The sequence below is a fragment of the Stegostoma tigrinum genome, chromosome 24 (assembly GCF_030684315.1).
Source record: "Stegostoma tigrinum isolate sSteTig4 chromosome 24, sSteTig4.hap1, whole genome shotgun sequence".
NCBI classification, from domain to species: domain Eukaryota; kingdom Metazoa; phylum Chordata; class Chondrichthyes; order Orectolobiformes; family Stegostomatidae; genus Stegostoma; species Stegostoma tigrinum.
This window is the reverse complement of record NC_081377.1, coordinates 18747904-18775561: the sequence shown is the minus strand read 5'-3', so window position 1 is coordinate 18775561 and position 27658 is coordinate 18747904.

The following is a 27658-nucleotide window of genomic DNA, read 5'->3' as shown; positions in this document are numbered from 1 at the left end:
ATCTCACTTACCTTTTTGGACAATCATTTTAGTATTTTGCAGCAGGGAATATTTGTAAACCACATTGGGTGTGTGCTGCACCAATATCCTGCTCAACTTCCCCACTGCTCAATAATTTCATTCTTTCCTCATTATTGCAAAACTGGAAACGTACCTTCATGTCCACTTCTGCCATTTTTGTAGGATAATGACAAAATACATTAAGCCACTGTCTCTATCTTCAAATAAAAAGACTGGTGTGTGAATATACCATAGGGAGATTGTTAATAAAACAAAGGAATAGCAGTGGTCCTAACAAGGATTCCCAAGGGACTCCAATTTCAAATGGGCAGAAATCAAACAATGGATTTTCAAATACAGTTATTTGATGCTTGTTTTCTAGCTGAAAATGAATCATCATATGATCTTAACTAACAAGAGTATTTTAATTGTTATATGACGCTCTACATTACTGCATCCAATTTGGTGAAATGCACAAAACTTAACTTGATGGCGAAGAAACATTGACTGTTATTAATATTATAACATTGCTATGAAGACAAATGAGAATAAATAAAGATTAATAATGCTTCCATTTTTCAAGGAGTATTGGCAGATGATGTGCTGCAACTGAGCTGTGCCACTGTGACAGGAGGGTTATTTTCCTAGAAATTATGCAGTGAACTTTGCTTGTAACTTATTCTGACTAAACCTGTGTCAAAGCCCTTTTCAAACAATAAAGGTAAACTGAGGTATAGCAGGGGCTTTGGGTGAGATTTATACAGATGACTGGAGTTTGAACTGCTGATTGTGGAACAGAAGAGAGAGGAAAGCAAAGTGTAGACCAGAATAAGAAGAACAAAACACAGAAACCAGAATAGAGACTGGAACAGCCTGTAGAGGTCAAATGGGTCAGGTATGCAAGTGATTTTAGACAAAGATAAAAAGATCATAAAGTTCAGACATGACAGGATAGATAGATTAATTATGCCTACTCTGGGTAAAATTGTTAAGAAAATTGTGTTAAGATTAACTGCATATGTGCAATTTGCAAAGAGATGCAATAATGATCAATGATGTTTTTATTCTACCTTGTGGACTAGAGTGTTCAATGTTTTTCAACAAGCATTACAACAGCTGTTTCAGATTTGCATGATTCGCAGTATTTTTATGTTTTATTTTATTAATTTCTCCAATACTTTGCTTTAGTCCCAATAGGAAGAACAAACACACAAACAGCCTGAAGACTTTGCTCAGATCATTTCATTAACTACTAACAATCTGCAAGAGTTTTCTTGGGTTGTGCTTTTTACACCAACTCTGTGGAAGCAGCCCTCTCCTGTGCTTCGTTAGTTCCCATATAGCCTGATCTGGTGTTTCCTCCAGGGAGAATTGAGAACATTAACTCTCATCCTGCTAATTTGCAGCAGAAGACATTTGTTTGCTAACATCGCCCAGAATTTTCCTGAAAATGAAAGGCTCTGTGCCTCATCCAAAATTGTCCTGGTCCAACAGACCAGGAAGTCTAATCCCTATTTGTAAAGGAAACCATGTCTATTAGGATGGTGCAGGAAGATAGATGGGTAGAAGATTTTTTGCAGATATGGACAGCTCAAACTCACTGGTGCTATTTGAGCTCAGTAGACATGAATGCACACAAAAAATAGATAGCGCTGGTGGTATGGTCAAACTGTGAAGTTATTTAAATTCTCTGCTCTTTAGGTTTAGTGAAAAATACAGCCTGCAATGATTGAGTTGAAAAATAATTAGTGTTTGCAATTTAAATGGCTGTTGACTATCATAGTCGTGAGGGCTATCATTTTTATATTATTACTGCTTGACTGCTTTAACCTATTGAGGTTAGTAAGTTTACAATTTGACTGACAGCTCCAATTGCTTATAAAGGAATTATCTGTCTTTGATGTAGCACTATGAACACAATTGTTCGTTCTTTTATAAAGGAATAAAGTATTTGAGGGTGTTTAAAAGTATCAAATGGGCTTTTAGCAATTAGAATGTGTTTTTTAATGCAGTGCAGTTTGTAATAGGGGGTCAGGAGGAGGTACAGTAGGTAGCATTACTGTTTCTGAGACAAAGGTTGTGGATTCAAGTTCCCATTAGTAACAAAGATGGGTAGATTTGTAACATGACCAACTAAGTGGGAGATTTCCAGTCAGCCATATTCAATGTGGAGTGGGACTTCTCAAACTATAGCCTCTCACAATAGGCTAGCAAGCTCTACCGGGAAAAACCACCTATGTAACAGACATAGTCAGTACTTTGACTGTCTCATATGCCACTGGGCATGAGCAAAGAATCAGGCCAGACAGTGCTACTGCCCATTCTATAAAATAACATCTTAGTCAGGCTAAAGTATGTAAAATGGCTATTAATTTTACAAGCTCAATTAGCTTAACAACCTGACCTTGAACTTCCAAGATGGAAATCCCCCTAGAAATTTTGGTCTTTAAAGAGCCAAAAGTGAACATTTTAAGTTAAAGATGAAGGTGATTGTTTGGACGTACATTGCAATGAAGGCTGCAGGTTCTGAGAGTTAACTGGAATGATCAATGGTTTGTTGAATTGCCTGGGGGCACAGCTATATATGTCTCCAATGTGGTGATCAAAACATGCATAAATTTGAGACAATTTCATGACTGAACGGCAAGATGCACAGGTTGTCTGGTTTTGGTTCAACTCTTGCACTGCTGCCAATATTGCAATAATAAGGCTTAACTATTTCAGAAAAGTGAAGGACAATAATAGTAAAGTGGTAATGCACAACATACTACAGCAATTAACCAATGATTGCAGACAACTTCATTCATTGGAATCAACACTTAACTCAAAATGATGTGTGAGTTACTGCTGCAAATTTTGTATGCAGAATAAATTTGAGAATTTGTGCAGGCCTAGTAACTCATGAAAACTTTCAACATTATCAAAATTATCCCCAATAACGGGGAATTCTGCATTGCAATCATGGTCATAGAGTCATACATTTATATAAAACCTAATTACTTGTCCTCCAATATTCCCTGATTTTGCATTTAACAGACACCTATTAGTACTTGGCCAAATTGTCATTCTTTATGTGAGTTTTTAAGGATACCACAGGATAGTTTCTTGTGCCCTCACTAGACACAAACATACAAATACAATTGGCAGATAAATTTAAGGTGAAAGAAAAGGCAGGAAATGCTTCAAGTAATTATCCAACACTTAGGATTGGAAATAAGCTAAGCCAAAATTGAGGTGACACATCAGGAAGTGGCTAAGATGCAGACAGAATTGAAAACAAAACCTGATTTTGAGGGAGAAAGACAAACATAAAAGCTAGAGCCAAAAAAAAATGTTCATGGAAAGTGAAGAGGAGGAAAAGCAGCAGGAGATGCACATAAAATACATGAACTCTCAGAAGCAAGTGAAATTAAACTTGAGTTGACTATCATAAAGCCTAGAGTAAAGCTGAAATAATCAGGTAGTAGCTTGGGGATGATTCTGGTTCCAATGATGGATTTTATTTAATTGAGACTCAATGCTTATTGCTTAAATTCACTGAAAAAGGAGCCAAAAGCTACTTTACCTCACTTGTGAAAGTAGCTAGATAGATGAAGGGGTCGAGAAATTTTAAGACATTAATGTTGCAAAGTGTTTTGGCAGGTACAACTGTCTCTGTGTGCACCAGCTTTTCGAGAAAACAATCTGCAGATTATGAAGCTGCCAAAAAGGCAATATTTTTGAGCTTGTCCTTGGAGTATTTCAATTAAAATTCAGGGTTAGAAGAAAGTGACCTATTCAGATGTCTGTAGAATTTGCAAAGGAAACGGGAACATTGTGACATCAGTAGTTTTGATCTAATTGAAAGACTTGTTGGGTCAAATGACCTACTTCTGCTCCTATGCCTTATAGTCTAGATACTAAAACTAGAAAAAAGTTACAAATATTAAAAGAAAGACTATCTAAGAAGTCAGAAATGGCATTCTTACAAACTTAAAAAAAGACTTACTTAGATGAACATGCAATATTAATGATTGGTGAATTAACAGTTCTAGCAGATACTTACAATATTTCTCACAGACAAGTACACATGAGAAATGATCATATGGAGATCTACAAGGAAATTGAAAGAATAGAAAATCTGTCGCTGTAAGATGTGCTAGTATTAGAAAACAGACAGAATGACTGCCAATGAAATAAATGACAAAGGCCAGAACCAAAAGTGAAATCAAGAAATCAGCATGCTTCCAATTTAATAAGACTGGACATACCAAAGCTGATTGCTGGCTATTAAATGGAAGACCAATTTGAGTAATAGGAATATATAAGGAAACATCAAAATTATATAAATGATTTGGATGTGAATAAAGAAGGTGATTGTGAGTAAGTTTGCAGATGACACCAAAATTGCTGGTGTAGTGGACAGTCAAGAAGGTTATCTTAGAGTACAACAGTACAAATGGGCTGAGGAATGGCAGATAGGTAGGCTAGATAGATGTGAAGTGTTCCATTTTGGTAGGGAAAATCAGGGCAGGGCTTATAAATGTATTGGTAAGATCCTGGGGAGTTTTGCTGAACAAAGAGGCCTCAGGGTGCAGGATCATAGTTTCTTGAAAGCAAAATCGCAAGTAGGATATTGAAGAAGGCATTTGGTATGCTTGTCCTTGTTGGCCAGTGCATTGAGTATAGGAGTTAAGGGATCATATTGCAGCTGTACTGGACATTGGTTAGGCCATTTTTGGGATACTGCATTCAATTCTGTTCTCCCTGTTGTAGGAAAGATGTTGTGCAATTTGATAGGCTTCTGAGAATATTTACAAGGATGTTACCAGGATTAGAGGTCTGAGCTATTAGGAGAGGCTGAATAGGCTGGGGCTATTTTCCCTGGAGTGTCAGATACTGAGGGGTGACCTTATAGAAGTTTATAAAATTGTAAGGGACATGGATAGGTGAATAGTTGAAATCTTTTCCTCAGGGTAGGGGTGTCCAAAACTAGAGAGCATGGGTTTAAGGTGAGAGGAAAAAGATTTTAAAAGGGACGCAAGCAGCAACATTTTCATGCAGACGGGAGTATGTTTATGAACGAGTTACCAGAGGATGTGGTGGAAGCTGGTACAACACTTAAAAAGCATCTGGATAGGTACATGAATAGGAAGGGTTTAGTGGGATATGGACCAAATGCTAGCAAATGGACTAGATTAATTTAGAATATCTGGTCAGCATGGATGAGTTGGACAATAGAGTCTGTTTCAGTATTGTACAACTGTATGATTCTGTAAGGGACACCATGAAAGGAAATAGACATTACAATTGTAGCAGTAGCACAGAGAGAATGTGTTTTCTTAGAATGTACTAAGAAAGAAGAATTCACTGAGAACAATCATGAAAATTCTTTGTTGAATATTGACAAGGAGAATTAGACAATTGGAGGTTCTGCATATTTCATCTCAGAAGGAGATTTACTTATTTTTGCTTCAAATCAAGGAGGTAAAGCAATAAAGATATTGAGAGACACAGGAGCAAGTCAGTCACGATGTTCCCTTTAAGCTACATGACCACACAGCTTGTACACATCGATCAGTATGTCTTTCATCATTGTATACAAGTCTCAGACACTTGTGCAGCAACAGGAAAAATTACAGGGAACTTTGCTCACTGAAACTGGCTGAAGAAACTAATTTGTCATCCAGAGGGAACACTAAAGGGGAAAGTATTAATTGGAGGTAATAATAGAAGTTACAAATCTGTATCACACGTACAGTGTCGGATTCAAGAAGGAGTTAAGTAGAGAAATTGTAATGCGAGAAGTGAAACAAGTTTCTATAGCAGGAATCAATTTTATTTTGGGAAACAGCCTGACAGGATTGTAACTATTATCTTCACAAAGAATGGTGGAACAACAAATGGAAATGAAAGGAACTGAAATGCTACAGGAAGAACATGCTGGATTGTTTTCTGATTGTGTTGTGACTAGACCACGTGCCCATTGAATTAGACAGGAAGAAGAGGAGTCTATGAAACAGCAAGATAGTTTGGAAATTCAGTTATTGAACAGAGTTTTCAAAAATGTAATTTGAAATGCTGTCAGTAAAGAAAGCGAGTGTGACGAGGAGAGCCTGTCTTTTTTAACAGAAATGATATGGATTGATATGTAACTGGAAGTGAAACAGCTTACTCAGATATTGAATTAGAAACAGTACCTGGGTGTTATTATTTGAAAGACAAGGGACTAATGACGAGATGGGGGCCACTACAAATACCAGCTGATGCACTGTTATCAATAATATGGTAGTTCCACCTGAGCACTGTAACAACATTTTGTAAGAGTCATAGTCACACAGTCACAGTCATACAGTGTGGAGACAGACCTTTTGGCACATCTTCTGTCTTCTCTCCCATCTATCCGCCCCTCCCAGCTCACTGACCAATCCCCACCCCCACCTCCTACTTACACTCACCTTTACTAGCTTCATCCCAGCCTCCTTGACCTGCCTGTCTTCTCCCCCACCTATCTGCTCCACGATACCTTCTACCACTGCACTCCCTCCCTATTTATTTCAGAGCGCCCTTCCCCTCCCCCATTTCTGAGGAAACGTCAGCTTTTGGGTTCCTCTGATGCTGCCTGGCCTGCTGTGTTCCTCCAGCTCCACACCTTGTTATCTCTTTGGTCCAACTAGTCCATGCCAACCATTTTCTCAAACTAAGCTAGTCCCATTTGCCTGCATTTGTCCATTTTCCCTCCAAACCTTTCTTATTCATGTATCCAAATGTCTTTTAATATTGTTACTGTACCTGCATCCATCACTTTCTCTGGCAGTTCATTCCACATACGAAGCACTCTCTGCATAAAACTTCCTCCTCTCACTTTAAAAATATACCCCCTAATTTTGAAGTCCTCCACCTTAGGGAAAAGGCCTTTGATATTCACCTTATCTATGCCCGTCATGATTTTACAAACGTCTGTAAGGTCAATCTTGACCTCCTATCCTCCACTGAAAAAAGTCCCAACCTATCCAGCCTATTTTTATAACTCAAACCCTCCAACCCCAACAACCTCCTGGTAATTTTATTTTGAACCATCTCCAATTTAATAACATCCTTCCTAAAACAGGGTGACCAAAACTGCACACGATGGTCCAGAAGAGGCCTCACCAACATCCTTTAAAACCTCAAGATGATGTCCCAACTCCTATTCCCAAAGATTTGAACAAAGAAGGCAAGTGTTTTAAACACATTCTTAACTACCCTCTCTACCGTGATGCAAGTTTCAAAGAATCATGCACCTGGACCCCTAAGTCTCTGAGTTTGGCGACACTACCCAGAGCCCTACCATTTATTGTATAAACCCTGCCCCTGTTCGTCTTACTAAAATGTAACACTTTGCATTTATTCAAATTAAACTCCATCTGCCACTCCTTAGCCTATTGGCCCAATTGATCAAGATCTCTTTGCAATCTTAGAAAACCTTCTTCACTGTCCACAGTACTACCAATTTTGTTATGATCTGCATATTTTTCATTGCTGTATTTTAAGATTAAATCAGATGATCAGAAATTGTTTTTTATTCATTACTTTTCTTGGTTACATCTTGTAACCATACAATATCTTTCACTGGGCCAATGGATTTATCAACTGGAGATTCTTTCACCTCTCAGCAAATGATATCCTCCACTGCCCCCCTTACATACAAGAGCCATCTCTCGGCTGAGGTCCATCTATCAGTCAGACTTGATGCTGATGAAACTCTTTCCTTTGGAAAGGTGCAAAAAGGCTTCCATTTAAGTTATTATTTATGTTCCATGCTTTGAGGGTCCGTACAGCTTGAGGTGTCTTTTTTGACTCTGACTTGCTTCAGCAGCACCCACCTCACACTGTTCGGATGCTGAGCCTTCAGAATTGATGATCCGCTCATTGGGCTCAGGGATCCTAAGGAGCTGTGCAAATATCTCCAGTCTCTGAAGTCATCATGAAATAATTTAAAGCTAATTTATTGCTGATGCACAGCAGCAGGGCAACATTTGAACAGAGGAATTCACTTACATTATGCTTTGTCTCAATTCCCACGTTTACTTTACGCTTTACCTATCTCAGTGTTATAACGATATCCAATCCCAGTATCACAATATAATTGTTATTTCAAAAAAGCTGTTAAGACATAAAAGAGACCCTGAAAGGCTACAGTTGACTCATGGTCAATTAAGACATTAAAATAAGAGTTGCAACAATATCTGTTAAGCAGGCTGTTTGGGGATTAGAGGGATAGGCGCAATACTCTTGCCTCATTTATTATTCTGAGGAAAGACATTTTTATCATAAAACTACGTTATGAGATATTAACACAAATGCATCCATGTAATAATCCATGTATTTTAAATTGCTTAATGCCTCTACCAAAAGATAAAAATTTCCGATTGACATTTTAAGACCTCGTGCAATACTAGTCCTTGGCCTAAGTTAGTGTTCTTTAGTCATGGGTCAAAGCTGAGCTTTAGAGGTATAAGGCTCTTTAACGCACTGTCCAACTAAATCCATGCAGGGTGGATCAAAGTCTAATATGATGGTGGAGCTTGTTAGATAGATTGTTCTTTTCTTCTAAGAGCTTTTCTTCCAATCTCCCTTTCCCAATGAGTGGAATTTAATTCTCTCTTCTGTGGTAAATGTAATATGGACAGGGTATTTAATCAGGTTTGGAGGTTCACACCTTATGTTTTGCCACCTCTGACCTAATTAGGTTGGTAGTGGTTAGTCTTGTGGATGGGATGCGGTGGACCTCATTGTGTTTTGAAACTAAATAGCGGCAGGTGGGGATGGGTTTAATTGCATTGAATGGAAAATGTTAAAGTGGTGGGGGGAAAAGGCTCAGCAGAGGCTATTACATTTTTCAGAACAAGAAATAGGACAGAGATGATGGAAAGGGTCAGGAATCTACCTTCAGGCACAGCAGATAAGAGAACAAATATGACAAGCGAGTAGTCAACGCAGGGCTGAGGACATTGTACTTCAATGTAAACAGTGTAGGAAGCAAAGTAAATGAGCTCGTAGCATCGATTCCAATTGATGTGGGTATCACAGAGATCTGGCTTCAAGGCGATCAGGGCTAGGAGCTAAATACCCAGGGATGTGCACTCTATTGAAAGAACAAGCAAATGGGCAGATGGTGGAGTTGCCTTGTGAGTAAGAAATGAAACTATATCAATAGCCAGAAGTGATATAGAATCAGAAGGCATAGAACTGTGTGGATAGAATATGGGTGGAGAAAAAAGACACTGATAAGAGTTATGTACAGGCCGCCTAACAGCAGTCAGGATGTGGGACACACAAAAAAAACGGGCAGATAGAAAAGGGACGTAAGAAAGGCACTATTACAATAATCAAGGTGTTTGCGATAGAGCTCAAGAAAAGGAATTTGTGGAATGTCTATGAGATGGATTTTTGGAGCAGCTTGTGATAGAGTCCATGAGGGAAGTGGCAATTCTGGATTTGGGGTAACGTGTAATGGGGCACACTTGATTAGGGAGGTTAAAGTGAAGGAACCCATCAGAGCAGTGATGATAATATGATAAAATTCACCCTGCTGTTTGAGAGGGAGAAATTGCGATCAGATAATTGAGTAAAAATGCAATTGTAATGATTGTAACAAGATCAGCCAACTGAAGTTCACAGAATATGAGTTCTCTAATTGGGGCTGGTAATCTGGTCCAATCAGAGAACCTTGGTTGACCTAAAAATATAGTGTCAGGAATACTGACAGTCTTGTGCCTGACTGTATATGAGGCAGTATTATAGTCAAGGACTGTTCACACCTAAATAAAAGGGGAACTTGGTGATGAGGTACTGGTCTCTGGAGAGTTATTTCAGTAACTACTAAGATGTGAGAGAAGAGCTGGCCAGAGTTGATTAGAAGGTGAGCCTAGCAGGGAAGACACAGAGCAGCAACTGGGGGATTTTCTGGGGGTAATTTGGGAGGCACAGTAGAAATTCTTCCCAAGGAAGGGGAAACCAGCTAAAGGGAGGAGGAAGTGACAATGGCTGACAAAAGAAGTCAAGGATGACATAAAAGTGAAAGAAATAGCAGACAATATAGTGACGATTAATTGGAAGCCGGAGGATTGGGAATCCTTTAAAATCCAGCAGAAGACAACTTAAAAAAAACAACAAGGGGGCAGAAAATGAAATATGAGGGAAAGCTAGCTAGTAGTACATTTAAAAAAAATAAATTGCAAGATATCTTGATCTTTGATCCAGAGGAAGGCCTATTGCTGCGCAGCTAGTCTGCAAGATCTTTGTAGGTTACACTAGATTGTTCCCACTGTTTCATCAGCAGTCCACCAGAGAGTCAGATCTTTGTGCTTTGCAACTACAATGAACACTTCCACTCCAAATTAAAGAACTGGATTTAAACATCCCAATGAACAAATATTTTGCAAATGTGCCAGTAAAGATGACAATAAGCTTTAAATTACATCTCTTAAAGCTGAAGTTACATTGCAGCAATAGGGAAAATTTTTCACCAACTTTTTTTTGATGATTTTACAACATAAACAATCATCCAGAAAGCCAATAGATGTTAAGGTCAAAGCATTAAAGAAGTCTTAATTTCAAGAAAAATCATTAAGGCTCTTAAATTTACAGTAAAAGCCAATGCAGGTTTTTTTTAGTTGCTGGTTAAAGCACTGTAATGTGGAAAAGTTAAATTGGGATTATTCTTTTCATTTGGTACATATCTGGATTATAGAGAATGTAAAGAGTCATGACCGCTTGGAAAATGTGCTGAAACGTTGGTTTCTGACACAGCACAAGCCGATCTAGCCTAAAGTTCTGTGAAAATTTATTACAGTATTGATTACTGAACTATATCAAGCTAATCTTACTTGGCAACCCCCTACAAACATTCATTTAATTCAACGTTCCAGAAGGGGTTTCAAATGGTACACCAAATACTAATCTACTAATTTTTAAATGTTTAATGCTGGCTGAGGAATGCTCATACACAATGGCCAGTAAATAATTTCAATTGAAAATTGATTATTTGTGCAGCAGTAGATTAATGTACAAAGAGCTCTATCCCTCTGAGGCTCAGAGTAGAGTTTTTGCGCCGTGTCAAACAAGGTTAACTTTCTTTAGCCGATTTCAGAAGTAATAGGAGGAAAGAAATGTTATATTACTGGATCTTATTTTATTTATTTCAGAGAAATCAATGAATTAAAATATTCCCTCAAGACCAACAATATTTATTTCAGAGCTCAGTCAATAAATTTAACAAGATTAGTATCCCAGAAGCTTAGTTAGAAAGCAAAATCAAAGAGAATGTTGGATGTGTTCTATTTTTATGTACATTTTATTAATATAATAAAATATCAACGAATTAAGTCCCGCAGACACTGGAAGGAACCAATATGCTTCCAGCTGATTTGCAACTGATGTATTTTCTTTAAAAATCCATAGACCAAATCACAGCCCAATTCATTTTCATTTTCTCATTTACTGTGAGTTAAACACTCATTTAAAGGTGGCCTAAATCCACATTAAAGTGATCAATTTTTGAATAGGGCACCAAAAGTTTACAGCATTGTCAATGACTGCAGGGAGAAAACACAGTTGGACAATTAACAGTGTACTGGAGAAACTTACCTTTTTGAATACAGCAAGTTGCTGTTGTTAAATGTGAAAAGCATGGAAAAATGGAATCCTTCCGAACAAAAGGGGCCATTGGTTTCTCTGATTGACTGATGTAAAGTTGACAGGAGTGCACAGATATTGTTGTCCAATTTTCCCTCTTTCACTTGCAGAGATTTAACACTCACTAATGCAGCAGGGATCAGTGATTGAACCAAGGACACCCCTAGTTTCACTCATTCTTATACTGTTCGAATCTCCATTAATACCATGAAATAGGTGAGCTTCACTGCCTCAAAATATCAGATTGTTATAAAAAACTTAGGAACAAGTGCAGGCCATTCTACCCACTAGTCTGTTCTACCAATCAATTAGATCATACTTGACTATCAACTTCAATGCCCCTTTCCTGCATGATTTCCTTATCTCTTGATATAATTAGCTTCCAAAAATATATTAATTTCTCTCTTGAACATGCTCAGTGATTGAGCTTCCATTGCTCTTTGGTGTAGAGAATTACATAAGGTTTGAGTGAAGACCTTAGACCATGAGAAATAGAGACAGGAGTAGACTGTTCAGCCCGTCGAGCCTGCTTCACCATTAAAAAGGATTGTGGATGATTTGACATGCCTCACATCGCCTGTCCTGCACTTTCCCCCTAAATCTTGATTCCCCTACTGGTCAAGAATTTATCTTTCTGTCTCAGCCTAAAATATACTCTATGCCCACAACTCTCTGTGGCAATGTGTTCCAAAACTTACAACCCACTCAGTCTTAAATTAGCGCCTTTTATTCAGAGACAATCCATCTGGTCCAGACTCTCCCATGAGGGGAAACATCCTCTCAGCATTTATAATGTCAAGCCCCTTAAGAATACGATATGCTTCAACAAGATCATCTCTCATTCTTCTAGATTCCAATGAGTAGAGTCGTAGTGTGTTTAACCTTTGCTCGTAAGATAATCCGTCCATACCAGGGATCATCCTAGTGAATGTTGTCCGACATTCCTACAATGAAATAATAACATTCTTAAATAAAGAAGTATCTCCTCATCCTTGTCTTAAATAGCCTGCTTCTTCTCCTGTAATTATATCCTAGGTCAAGAGTCACTGAGCAAAGGAAAAAATAGTGCAGAACTTCTCAAAGGAAACATTACTTTATTAGGCCATTTTATGAAAATGCATTTAAAATTATAGTAGCAAAGATGATTGTTAATATATTCTGCAGACATCCAGAAATATAGCTCAATGATGACACTTTAGATTCCACATCGGAAGTTCCACGTAAAACCTAAAATAGTGCCCCTTATATGATTGCCATTGGCCATTTATTGCCCATCCATAGTTGCCATGTAAAAACCCATTTGTTCATGTCTTTCAGGTCTGATCTATTTTAAATCTATATGTGACTGCGGAACCACAGCAATATAATTCACTATTAAGTGCCCTCCAAGGTGGTCTATTTATGATTGTTTCAAAACCATCTACTCAAGAAAAATTCTTCCTGAATACCTGCATCAGTGTCAGATGGGTATTTCTGGATTTCTAATATTTCAGTTTTTCTTTTAATCCTTAGAATTCCTACAGTGTGGAAACAGGGCACTTGGACTAACAACTCCACGCCAATCCTCTGAAAAGCATCCCACCGAGACCCATCCATTTACCCTTTCCCTGTAACCCTGAATTTTCCATGGCTAATGCACAGCGCCAGGGACCCGGGTTCGATTCCAGCCTTGGGTAAATGTCTGTGTGGAGTTTGCACATTCTCCCCGTGTCTGTGTGGGTTTCCTCCAGGTGCTCCAGTTTCCTCCCACTGTCCAAAGATGTGCAGGTTAGATGGATTGGCCAGGCTAAATTGCCCATAGTGTTCAGAGGCGTGTGGATTATAGGGGATGGGCCTGGGTGGGATGCTCCAAGGTGCAGTGTGGACTTGTTGGGCCGAAAGGCCTGTTTCCACACTGTAAGGAATCCACTCTAATCTAATCTAATCCCTGAACACTTTGGGAAATCCACCTAATTTGCACTTCACTGGACTGTGGGAGGAAACTGGAGCACCTGGCTGAAACCCTCACAGACACAGGGAGAATGCGCAAGCCCCACACAGACAGTCGCCTGAGGGTGGGATTGAATCCAGATCGCTGGTGCTGTGAGGCATGCATGCTGACTACTGAGTCACTAGTGGTAAAGATACAGCAAATAAGTCAAAATGATGTATGTCTTGAAGGGTAAGCACAACAGCACAAAATCCATTCTGGCATTCCAACAGAGTGTTGAAGACAAATGAATTAGGAGCAGAAGTAGGTCATTGAGCAGCTCAAGTCATCTCCAATATTTGCTAAGGCCACAACTGGCCGAATGGCCTTTACTTTCCTACCTATCCCCTGCATTCCTTCACTCCTCTGTAAGTTAAGGCTTTACCCTAACCTTAAAAATATTGAATATTCCAGCTTCCCCTGATCTATGGGGAAGAAGTGCTGTTCCATTTGTCTGTATTAGCAAAAGTGGGTGTGTTGCACCTGAATAAAACAATCACACAAGATATCTCTCATTCTGTTCTGTAAAACATACAGAGTTCTTGAAATCAAATTATGAAAGATTGGAAGTACACAACAGGTCATTCAATACATGTTAAAAATCAGAAGATAATTCTTTATCAGAAGTTGAAAACAGAAGAGGCTAAAAATAGCCTTAACAGTTTAATTTGCTTCATTTCATGTCTTTGAACTTTTAATGCATACAATTATTATCTTTAATTCATTCTAGGGATGTGAGAACTGCTGGCTAGCAAGCATTTATTGTCAATGCTACATTGTCCTTGAGTAGGTGATGGTGAACCAACCATAAATAGACCATTGCAGAATGTCAATTACATTGCTGTTGTTCTGGTGTCACACGTGGGTTAGAATTGATCAGAGCATCAGCTTCTTTCCCTAAAAAGGCATAAATAGGATTAGTCTTTACTGCTATCAATACATTATAATCAACATTAATAAGAGTTACTTTGAGATTTTCCCCACTGCAATGGAAGGGTTTGAACTCGTATTTTTAAAGTATTCATCAGGCCTTACAATGACAAGTTCAACAGCACTGCATTATGCTACCAGTGCCTTCAGTAACAGAATACCATAACCCTGTCTGAGTGTTGATAAAGCAACGGCTTCTACCAAAATTAATATTATGTAAGTCTACAATGCAAACAGCTGAAAAATAGTTGAGAATGCGTTGCCACTTTAGTTTGTTAGCTATGGACCTCAGAGGGGTGGGAAAGCTTATGGAAGAGGTCAGCTTGTAAAATCTAAATTGTTGCTTTGTGCTGAGTTAAGAATTCAACCAGAACAAGATGGCAACTGTTTGTTGCCAACGTCCAAACAAAATGAGAATGGCTGTTAGCTGCCAAGGCAGGAACAGGATACTGATTGTGGACGATCAGCCGTGATCATAATGAATGGTGGTGCTGGCTCAAAGGGCCGAATGGCCTACTCCTGCACCTATTGTCTATTGTCTGCCAGTAGCATGATGAAAACAATGAGTTGAGTGTCTACGTCTCTGGAAGCCCTTAGCACTGTCTTATTTGTTTTTCTTTGGCATTGGCACAGATACAGCTGCCTCAAGCACTACTATAAAATAACTAATGTACAATAAATTTATGATGAAAAGATGGAAGAAAGCCTTTCGCTTAAGCAGATAGTTTCAGTAACAATGTGTTCTCATTGACTGGGTGTGTAATGTTACATGCTGTATATACACATAAGATGAAAGGACATTACAATTTGAATCAATTTTTGTGACAACCTACAGCTAGAGGCTTCAAACAGCTGAAAATTTTTGAGAATATCAAGGTCAACATCACACATTTTTTGTTTGGAAAAACGACAGTATCGCTACTTCTTTTCTCTTGAAGATAGAACTTGTTACCACAAGTAGTAAGCCAAAAGAAATACATCCAGCAATTCATTCCATAACAATCTATCATCAATTCCACTTTGAACCTATTCTCTTTCCCCCCCTTCCCCATTAGTGCTTATAGCTTCAGCTCCCTTTTTTGAAATATCAAAGAGTTGAGAGCTAAGAAGAACAGGCATGCGAGAGGATTTGAGATCTAGAGCAGATCAGCCATAATCTTATTGAATGACGAAGCAGGCTTGGGACTGAATGGTCTACATATGCTTCTATTTCTCAAGTTTTTATTCTCCCTATACATCATACCTCCAACTCAGCCAAAATGCTTGCTTAATAATCATTGAGAAATAAACCTTACCTTGCTTATGTGTACATGTAATCTGATCAAAATGAGATAGAAAAGTACTGAGAAATGAGAAAAAAGACGCAATAAAAATAGCCGACAAATGAGGTTAAAAGCAAGCTACAGTAGGCCTTATACTTGTTGCTAATATAATTGTATCAAAGGTTCCCTCTTTTACACTTTCACAAACTGTTATGCTTGTATTAAATAGGCAGGATAGCCAATGAAGCAGGTGATTCAAACCAAAATATTCTGTTTCCTGTCAAAAGATACCTTTTATTTCCACTCGGCTATCAGTTTATCAAATTGCATCTTTGACGATAAGTTTTTACGATGTTTATCAGTTTCCATTTCCAAAACAGTGAGAGATAAGCAATTGTGATATGCCATTGTAGTGAAACAAGAAGGTTACAACACCTTTCATGTGGAACAAAGCTTGCTTTTTTTTATAAAATCGCAAGATAAATGACATGAATAAAGTGACCGGTCACTTGATAAAACAAAACCCACAATCCCTTCAATTATTCGTTTAGTGATTCCAAGATATTTTCACTGTTGCTCAATTCCATCTGTTAATCACATGAAGAACCTCTTGACATAAGCGCTAAATTTGTTTCTCTGCCCATTTGAATTCAAATTAAAACATATTTTTTAAATTTTACATAGGAATTTTAATATTGCTTATATTGAAAACAAAAACAGGGATGGTGCTGCATTAAGCTGTTTTCCATCAGATCAATTGTAAAAAAGCTGGAGGGCAAATACTGAAAATGCAAGAGAATGCAATGGAGATAGCTCCTTTCCTTACTGTGCCTTGGCGATGCAGTATTAATCTAATACTGATGCAGAGTGGTTCAGCCAGAAACACAGCACAGGGTTTTACAAAAGCCAGGAGTGTATGTGAAGATCACTGAAATCCTAATGGCATCGTTTTGTGAAATCTACAAAACATTTCAACTCATTAAATCAACATCTTTGCAAGTGGAGCATGATCTGAGTGTTTTACTTACCATTACACTCATAGGTTATTATTGGAGAAAGGGAGCATGAAGTCAAGACTGACATTTTTAAATAAGTCCAATTTTTGAAATTGCATCAAAAAAAGACAGGGTGAATGCTTCCCCGATTTTGAAGGTTGAACATTCTTTATATCTTTTGAAAAGTCTTGTGCTTTTCCTTAAATAAAATGTTTCGAGGACCATGTGCAAAATGAAAATGAGGTTATATTATGTGATTGAATAGGTTATGCACTGCAGTCGGCCAAAAAAAAATCACTATTAATGCTTCAGGCAATAATCACACTGGAGCTGTAAGGAGATAAATTAAGGATTCTTGAGGCTCTGGATCGTGGAACACTTAGGGTCTTTTTGCACAAATGCCCACACCCTCAACGTTCACCATAACATCAACCTATTACAGCACAAACCATGACAAGCAAGTGTCATTGTTCATATTATAATCAGTTTGTCAACTCTGTCTCACCTTTCCTGGGAGCACTGTTTAAAAATGTCAGAATAATCTGACAAAAGTTGTCAGCAGATTTTCTGTAATGTGGCAAATTTCACCGGATTGAAACTCTTACTCGGCTGAGGCATAGACCAAGGACCCCATAAGTTCATATCCTATAATCCTACCCTGACTGTGAATGAGTGGTCTGAGCTAACCTATATTGGGATCACAATTTGGCTATGTCCTTTAATCGCAGGTTTTCAAGTTAACTTAGAATTCTATTGGTATTTTTCCCATGAACGATTAAAGAGAGATACATTTGGACAAAATGTTTTACAAAAAGTGGAGGATACATCAGGATAGTTATTTCGAACAACCATACAACTTGGCTGACAATTGACAAAAGTAAGTTAACATCAATACATATTTTATTACCCATTGTTCTCCTAAACACAATATACATCGTAACTGTGAGTTAATTGGCAAAATTGATGGAAGAGAAAGGTCTCTTGTCAAGGTCTGAGAGTCAACAGTTTTAATTTTAGTCAAAATTATGAGGCAGTTAAAAGCTGAAAATGTGCCACCTTTACAGAACCTGAACAGCACAGGGCAAGTTTAGAATTTATTCTGGATGCTTACATTGTGTAATCTGTTATCCATATCCAGTTAAATTACAAATTATAATGGCAAAAATTAAAAGGTCATCATTTTAAAAAAGCTGCAGTCCTAACCCATACTGCATCATATTTTGTCCTCTTATTACTTGTTAAAGTATACCCATACACACGATTGAAGTATGTAAAATTATGAAGGCACAATAGGGTAGACAAGAAGAGACTTTTCCCCTTGATGGCGGGATCACCGACTTGGGACATAGGTTTAAGGTAAGGAGGAGGAGGTTTAGAGGGGTTGCAGGGAAAAATATTTTCATCGAGACGGCACTGGGAATCTGGCACTCACTGCCTGTAAGGATGGTATTGGTAGAAACCCTCATAACATTTAAGCAGTATTTAGGTGTATACTTGCAATGCCAAGACTTACAAGGCCATGGGACATGTGCTGTAAAATGTGTTCAGAATAGTTAGATGGCTATTTTTGACTGGTGCAGACTAAATGGGCTGAGCGGCCATTTTCTGTGCTATAGACGTCTACACCTTCAAGACTCCATGACCCATCCATTCCATGTGTACCTAATGAGTTTAAAGCTATATGATTTATTAATTAAGGAGTGGCAGATGGAGTTTAGTTTAGACAAACACGAGTGCCGCATTTTGGAAAGGTGAATCCGGCTGGGACTTATTCAATTAATAGTAAGGGCCTGGGAGAACAGGTTCATAGTTCGTTGAAAGTGGAGTTGCAGGTAGATAGGATAGTGAAGAAGGTGTTTGGTATGCTTCCCTTTATTGCTCAATGCATAGGCGTTGGGAGGTCATGTTGTGGTTACAAAAGACATTGGTTCGACCATTTTGAGATACTGTGTTCAGTCTGGTCTCCGTGCTGTAGGAAGGACGTTGTGAAACTTGAAAGGGTTCAGGAAAGATTTACAAGAATGTTGCTGAACTTGGAGTGTTTGAGTTATCGGGAGAGGCTGAATAAACTGAAGCTATTTTCCCTGGAGCGTCGGAGACTGAGGAGTGAGTTTACAGCGGATTATAAAATCACGAGGGGGGGCATGGATAGGGTCAATAGCCAAATTCTTTTCCCCGGGAGGGCATAGTACATAACTGGAGAGCGCAGGTTTAACATGAAGAGGGAAAGATTTAAAAGGGACCTAAGGGGCAACATTTTCACACAGTGGGTGGTGCGTATATGGAATGAACTGCCACAGGAAGTGGAGGCGGCTGGTAGAATTACAACGTTTAAAAGGTATCAGGATGGGTATTATGAGTAGGAAAGGTTAGACGGATATGGGTCAAATATTGGCCAATGGGACGAGATTAATTTAGGATTGGTATGGTATGGCTGGTATGGACATGTTGGACTGAAGGGTCAGTTTTCATGTTGTACAGCTCTATTAGTCGTGGAGTCCATAACCATACACACCAAGATTCCTCAATTAACCACATTATCCAGTGAACCCAACCCCTTTGTGAGCTAATGAACTACAACAGTGACCATTGGAACAAACTCAATTTCAGCTTTTGAAGTTAATGAATAAGTGCATGAATTAGGAGTAAGAGTAGGCTATTCAAACCCACAAGCATTCTTTAAAATTTGATAAATTTGATAAATTAATGGCTAAGCCAACCTTGGCCTTTGCCTTACTGTCTACCCCCGATACTCTTTGACTTGCTTGTTAACCAAGAAGAATCTGTCTAAATCAAACTTTGTAGTATTCAATAACCCTGCCTATACTGGTCTCTGAGAGAAAGAATTCCACAAACCAATGATGCCGTGAAGAAACGTTTTCCCCACATCTCTTTCCTAACTAGGACATCCTCTTATTTACATATCTCCCCTGCATTTAGTCTACACTACAAGGATAACACAAAGAATCTACAAAAGCAGAGGGGGCAGCACGGTACCTCACTTGTTTGCACTACTGCCTCACAGCACGAGGGACCCTCGGGCGACTGCCTGTGTGGACTTTACACATTCTCCCTGTGTCTGCGTGGGTTTCCTTTGGGTGCTCCAGTTTCCTCCCACAGTCCAAAGATGAGCAGGTTAGGTGGTTGGCCATGCTAAATTTCCCATAGTGTCCGGGGATGTGTAGATTGGATGGGTTATAGGGGGATGGGTCTGGGTGGGATGCTGTTAGGAGGGACGGTGTGCACTTGATGGGCTGAATGGCCTGCTTCTATACTGTAGGGACCCTCTAATCCTAATCTGTTGTTTGAATCATAGAATCCCTACAATGTGGAAACAGGCCCTTCAGCCCAACAAGTCCACACAAATCTCAGAGCATCCCACCCAAACCCTCTAACCTGTCAAAACCTCATATTTACCATCGCTTACGTCATCTAGCTGGCACATCCCTGATTAATGTTAATACATTGCAATTTAGCATGGCCAATCCACATAACCTGCACATCTTCGGACTGTGGGAGGAAACCAGAGCATCAAGAGGAAACGCGCGCAGACACAAGGAGAACATGCACACTCTGCAATGACAGTTTCCAGAGACTGAAATGGAACCCGGGTCCCTGGCACTGTGAGGTAGCAGTGCTAACCACTTTGGCAGAAAGAATAGAGGAGCTCAATATTATTAAAATGGAAAAACCCTACAGAATGCTGCTGTACCAAAGGATTTAAAGGATCTTGCACATTTTAGGGAAGCAATGGCCTGGTGGTATTATCACTAGCCTGTTAACCAGAGGCCAAGGTTCAAATCCTTCCATGGCAGGTGGTGGAATTTGAATTCAATAAGTATCTAGAATTAAGCATCAAATGATGGCCATGAATCCAGTTTTGATTGTTGAAAGAAAAAAAACCCATCAGGTTCACTTTTGCCCTTCAAAGAAGAAAACTACCAACCTTACCTAGTTTGGCTGGCATTGTGACTCCAAACCCATAGCAATGTGGTTGATTCTTAACTGCTTTCTGGGTAATTAGGGATGGCCATTAAATATAGGCCTAGCCAGTGACACCTCCATCCTATGAATGAATTTTTAAAAAAATCACAAAAACCTAACGCCCAAGACCAGCAGATAACAGTGAAGGCAAATCCAACATTGGCTTTTATTTCAAAAGGAATGATGTATAAAAATAGGGAAGTCTTGCTGAAGCTATGCAAGGCATTAATTAGCTGAACTACCATGAACAGTTTTAGTCCTCTTTTCTTCAGAAAGATGTAGCAGCATTGGAAACAGTCTAGACAAGGTTCACTAGATTGATTCCAAGTACGGAGTGGTTTTCTTAAGAGAAGTCAAATAGGTTGGGCCTGTACTTACAGGAGTTTAGAAGAGGTGACCTCATTGAAACATGTACGATTCTGAGAGGGCTTGACAGGTTAGCTGTGGGAGGCTGTTTTCCCTTGTGAGAGTGTCTAGGACCTGATTGGTGAAATCATAGAGAAAAAGGGTAACCTAGTTAAGATAGAGATGAGGAAGAACTCTTTTTCTCAGATGGTAGTGAATCTGTGGATTTTTAAAAAAAACTTTTAACAGCCTTTTAACAGAAAGCTGGTAAGTCTGGGTCTTTAAGAATATTCAAAGCTGAAGTTAGCAGATTCTTAACCAATAAGGAGATCAAGAGCTATGAGAAAAACAAGCAGGAAAATGGAGTTGAGGATTATCAGATAAGTCATGATCTGATTGAATGGCTGAACAAATGCAATGGGCCAAATAGTCTATTTATGCCGAGCATCCTATCATGTTATCTCAGTGGGGTAAACCAGGCATTAGTGATTATGCTCTGTCCTTTTATCTGCACAATCTGTTATGGATCTCATGCATTTGTCCAATATCTACATCCTTGAAGTGATTAGAAGGCATAGTTAAGATAGTTGCGGTGTCACACATGTGGTGGTGCAGAGGTGTTTATTTTGATATCATCTTCATCAATCACATGGCAAATGTTTTGGAGAGAAGAAGATCCAAGTAATGGAATTATTCACAATCAACTCACAGGGTTCTTTTTGAGTAGTTGTCAAATGGTATGATAAACTTATCATTTTGATTTTTGATTTGAAGGTATGAATGTAAAGGTGTAGATAAGATTCAAGATCATGGGAAGAGGTAGGGTGGGTGGATAGTGGAGATTTCCCTTATCAATATTTTATGATTTTTATGGTACATTTTAATAAAATTAATGATAATAGTGTTAGATTAGAAAAATAGAAAATCTTGCATTATAATATAAATTCCTTTAACTTATTTCAAAATTCCTTTTTAAATGCCCAGATTTGGATGACCAGACATGATTTGTTTGATTTGGTGCTGTATTTATTATCTCACTGCAGCTTGTAGGATATTGCTGTGTAAAATTTGGTGCCCAAAAATCCTACTTGGTAACTGTGAATATAGATCAAACATTGGTTAAAGAACTTTGGGATATCCTGACTTTACAAATGGCATAATAAAAATGTAACTCCTGCACTTGCAGCCAGCTAACCTACTCTGGCATGTATACGATGGGAGGTATTAAGTAATAACCCATCAGTCTGTAGCAAATAATTTTGCTGCAACACTGTGCTCCTAAAGATAAAATTCATCAGCTTTTGTACTGGCATGCTGAAATTTTTTGGGTATGTTGACTTGATCCCGTCAGCTCTTGGAGCCCTGTCATTTGTCAATTTTTAATGTGTGTGCTCATGCCAATGAGAGTTAGTAGAGGAGTTGGCCACCTCAAAACTATCATACTGAGTGTTGGCAAGTTATTCGGCAATAACACTGGGCCCAATTACCTCTCTCTTCCTGCCCCCATGTGAATGGAACACTTAGGGTCCCTGGGCAGGGATAGCCATCACTGATAGCCCACCCAGTCTTCAACCTCCTTAGTAGCACTGGCAACTGCTGCTTTCAATGTTACCATTTCATATGCACGAGCCGGGAACTGGAGACATTTCCAGTCTGATGTCTTTTGGCAGAAACAGCATTTTTATTACATTCCATCATAATGCTGCCAAAGCATATTTCATGAATATACTACCTACAGGACTTTCGATCCTGAGTGACTCAAAGGCAACAGTCAAGTGGACGCCCCATCACAAAGTGATCAAGTCTGAAGTCCACACCAATGCTGCTTGTGCTATGACAGAATTTCACAGAAATTTCAAGACAGAAGCAAGCTATTCAACTGATCACATGAGAATGAAATCATTAGCATAGATATATGTAAACTAGTGCAGTCCCTGTGTCAAGGCAGACAGTATATGAATACACACAAGACATCAGCTTCCACGTTTGGCTGGCTGAGTCCTATTTTCACAGAAAACAGCCTGAAGGAACACCTAGACCCAGACAGCCCTGGATGACCCTTTGCAACCCCAACTGAAGATGAGATACTGACATGTTTCCTGTCCTCAGGGAGAGCCTTAAGGACCTATTCCACACTTCAATCCAATTGAATATCATTTATATTCCACACATTCAACTGGCTTCTTTGCCTTTGATTTTATTACTTTAAAGGAACGTTGGCACTGTCCTGCAAGTCATAAATTTCTGATGTAAACTCTGTAACATCAAACTTGACATCAGACTGTGAGCCTTGTGAGCATTAACAAGGCTATTTTTGATCAGTTTAAGTGTAAAACTTATATTGAATACGCAGAGTTCCTCCATTTTTAGCGTATGGTTAGAACAATTATCTAAGGTGTCTTTAGAGAAACTTACCATTTTTGTAAGCATACTTCCTTTCACAACAAATTGACATGCTCTTTATAATGATCCTGTTATGATTTTAGCAATCATTGCATGAACAAGGCGTGCCAAGTTTTTTTTTCTATTATTCATGATGATGGTCAAATTGACTTAGTTCAGAATCCAGCTCTCCCCCCACCACACCCCATCATCACACTCAGATTAAAGTCACTTACATGAATTAGAAAAGCCAAGCTTCTTTGTCCCAGTTAGCTGTATTTTATGCAAAAAGTTAATAGCAGCACTTAAGAATACAGATGTGGAAAGTTTGCAGTGTCTGAACTTATGTACAGGTTGAATTGACGTCCCTTGTTAATGTTAAGTCAGCCTTCGGCTTCTAACTGCATATTGCCACTAATAAATAATTTCCACTCTTAAATAGCACATTTCAAGAAACAGTTTTATTCTGAGCATTTGCCTATGACCAATGATTTTATTTGTTAATTCTTCTTCTACCTGCGGGTTTGATGGGTTTCTTGCTGTTTGAAAAACTACCCCATACCCATCTGCACCTCTGCTGCTGCAGTGGCAATAGTTACAGCAAGCAGCTTGTTTTATATTTGACATTGCAGCAATGATTCAGCATTGGAACACTACAATTGGTCAGTTATCTGCATGTATCATTCAGTGCAGGGCGGGGGGGGGCTTCATTAGTTTGTACTCAGGCAATGAAGGATTACACTGGCATGTTTTCCACATGCTGAATTCTAACAATGTGCTGCAACTGCTGAGTGTAAAACATTTCCTAAAAGAGAAAGCTAGCTGCACCCAGCGACAGTAGGTTGCGTAGTGTCCACTTTCCATGAAAGTTAGGGGTTTTGAATTCAAAGCCAACTGCCCATAGATTGTCGAAATGGTATCTGGAGACCTGAAGTTTTTCTTGTATACAATACTTTATCGGGATGGAGATATGCTCAAAGCAACATCAAAATTATACTTGTGATCACACAATTGCTCTACGCTTTATTCAGGTTTCAGACATAAAATTGAAAGCTTCACCCACAAGTGACACAGTCCCTGAAGAAAACATTACATTTTTTTGGCGCCAGTCTGAATGGCCTGTTTCAGTGCTATACATCCAATGTAACAATTAAAAACTACAGTCGCATCTGCATGACAGGAAGGGACAATGTTCTAACTGATGGTGGAAAACTTAAACAATATTTAAAAATTTATGCACCCATTCATAGCTCAACAGAGATATCCCTGGAGGAAAAGATGAATTTGTTTTAAATTAATGACATTTACTACTTTATAAAGAACTAAAGTTTATTTTAGTTTTCTCTTTTTCACTACTGTTCTCTTAGTTTCAACATGTTAAAATCCAAAAGAAATCATTCACATTGCAAGAACTGAGGGAACTACAGAATCTCCACTGGGTTGCTACAAGTTAGTACAGTGCATTGATAAAAGTGATGCTTAGCTCTCTTGAATCAAATATTTCTATTTAAAGATTATTTTATAGCGTTGTTGTTTGAACCTGGATTCAGGGAGATTAATATCTATGAGCCAACATTGTTAAATACAACAATTATGTTCTTAATTGTAAGGATTCAAAGGAACAAGAACCTGTTCCACGAGTCAGTGACAAAGAGAAGGTAGCCACTGTTATGCGTCGGTCCCTGAGAATCTAATCCCTGTGCTGGTTTCACTGGCATCTGCCTTCATGCCTTAATAGAAAAAATAACTACCTCTCAGAGGTCACTTGATTATGACAAGTCACAGAGCATAACATAGAACATAGAACATTACAGCACAGTACAGGCCCTTCGGCCCTCGATGTGGTGCCGACCTGTCATACCGATCTCAAGCCCATCTAACCTACACTATTCCATGTACGTCCATATGCTTGTCCAATGACAACTTAAATGTACCTAAAGTTGGCGAATCTACTACCGTTGCAGGTAAAGCATTCCATTCCCTTACTACTCTCTGAGTAAAGAAACTACCTCTGACATCTGTCCTATATCTTTCACCCCTCAATTTAAAGCTATGCCCCCTCGTGCTTGCCGTCACCATCCTAGGAAAAAGGCTCTCTCTATCCACCCTATCTAACCCTCTGATTATTTTATATGTTTCAATTAATTCACCTCTCAACATTCTTCTCTCTAATGAAAACAGCCTCAAGTCCCTCAGCCTTTCCTCATAAGACCTTCCCTCCATACCAGGCAACATCCTAGTAAATCTCCTCTGCACCCTTTCCAAAGCTTCCACATCCTTCATATAATGCGGTGACCAGAACTGTACACAATACTCCAAGTGCGGCTGCACCAGAGTTTTGTACAGCTTCACCATAACCTCTTGGTTCCGGAACTCGATCCATCTATTAGTAAAAGCTAAAACACTGTACGCCTTCTTAACAGACCCGTCAACCTGGGTGGCAACTTTCAAGGATCTGTGTACATGGACACCGAGATCTCTCTGCTCATCTACACTGCTAAGAATCTTACCATTAGCCCTGTACTTTGCCTTCCGGTTACTCCTACCAAAGTGCATCACCTCACACTTGTCTGCATTAAATTCCATTTGCCACCTCTCAGCCCAGCTCTGCAGCTTATCTATGTCTCTCTGCAACCTCCAGCATCCTTCGTCACTATCCACAACTCCACCGACCTTAGTGTCGTCTGTAAATTTACTAACCCATCCTTCTACGCCCTCATCCAGGTCATTTCTAAAAATGACAAACAGCAGTGGACCCAACACCGACCCTTGTGGTACACCACTAGTAAGCTACAATGCACAGATGCATTTCTCCGAACAAACAATGATATCGATCTAGTTTGAAATTACTGTAACTCCGTTACTATCAGCTCAGTGGTTTATACAACCCACATAAGTGATTCTCTAAGACAATGATGACTCATTCCTTTTATTCTCCTTTCTTCTCCGTAACTGCCCTTAGCAAACCTGAGGCATTGTGCAGCTCCATTGTAGAGTCTGGTACCAAAACCAAAGAGGCAAGATGCTTCACTTTCCAACAAGGGCCTCTCAGTACCTTACAGGAACATTTTGTGTTGCTAATAAGTTTGTAATACTAGGTTAACTTTAAGGCGCCAAAGAAGATAATCCTGTTATATGGGTTTCACTGGTTCTGCAGGCTACCCACTGTAAAGAAATATAGTGATACTATTTAATAATTTCAGAAGCATTCCACCATCTCTGGTTACCTGACTGACAGGAGCAATATGTAGAATATGTAAGAGCTGGAAGGAATTGGACAATTTAACATAGTGAAGAGTTTGATACAACCATCCATGCAATCAATACTCAAGAAACAAAATCTGAAGTTGCTGGCAAAGTTCAGCAGGTCTGGCAGCACCTGTGAAGAAAAATCAGAGTTAATGTATCAGGCCCAGTGACCCTTCCTCAGAACGTCAATACTCAAGAAACTTTGAGAAACTGATTTACTTGCAAATCATTCATCTATTTTTAAACTATTTTCTTTTTCTTGCCATTTCACCGCTTTCCAGTTAGATTTGCAGTTGGTGTTCTAGTTACTTTTGCTCATTTCTATCATCAGGCTCAATGATTTTCTTTTTGACCTAACTCCAAATTATATAGCAGGTTTTACAACAAGTATTAGATCAGGGTTATAATGAGGTCTGCTGCCAGGAGGAGAGAGTTTAATGAGGAATAAAACATTGATGAAAGGGCCGTTTCTCTCCTGTGCTTAATTTACAAGCATTTCCAATGTAACTGCACAGAACAAACCACACACACTGCCCAGCTTCGAAAAGACCCTCAATTATTCAATTAGGTACAATTAAATTAATCACCATAGGCGTGCAGAAATGATCCACAGTGCAACTTATTTTTCAAACATTTTGTTTCCTTTTATTTATTCATTTGTGATGTGGGTGTCACATTTATTGCCCATCCCTAATTGCCCACATTACTGTGCATCTGGAATCACATATTAGCCAGAATAGGCACTAGTGAGTCAGGTGGATTTTTAAAAAATGTTTGGTAACAATTAACAGTGGTTAAATAGTCATCATTAGACTTTTAATTCCAGATTTTTGTTTAATTAAATTAAAATGCCACAATCTACCACAGCAGGATTCAAATCTAGG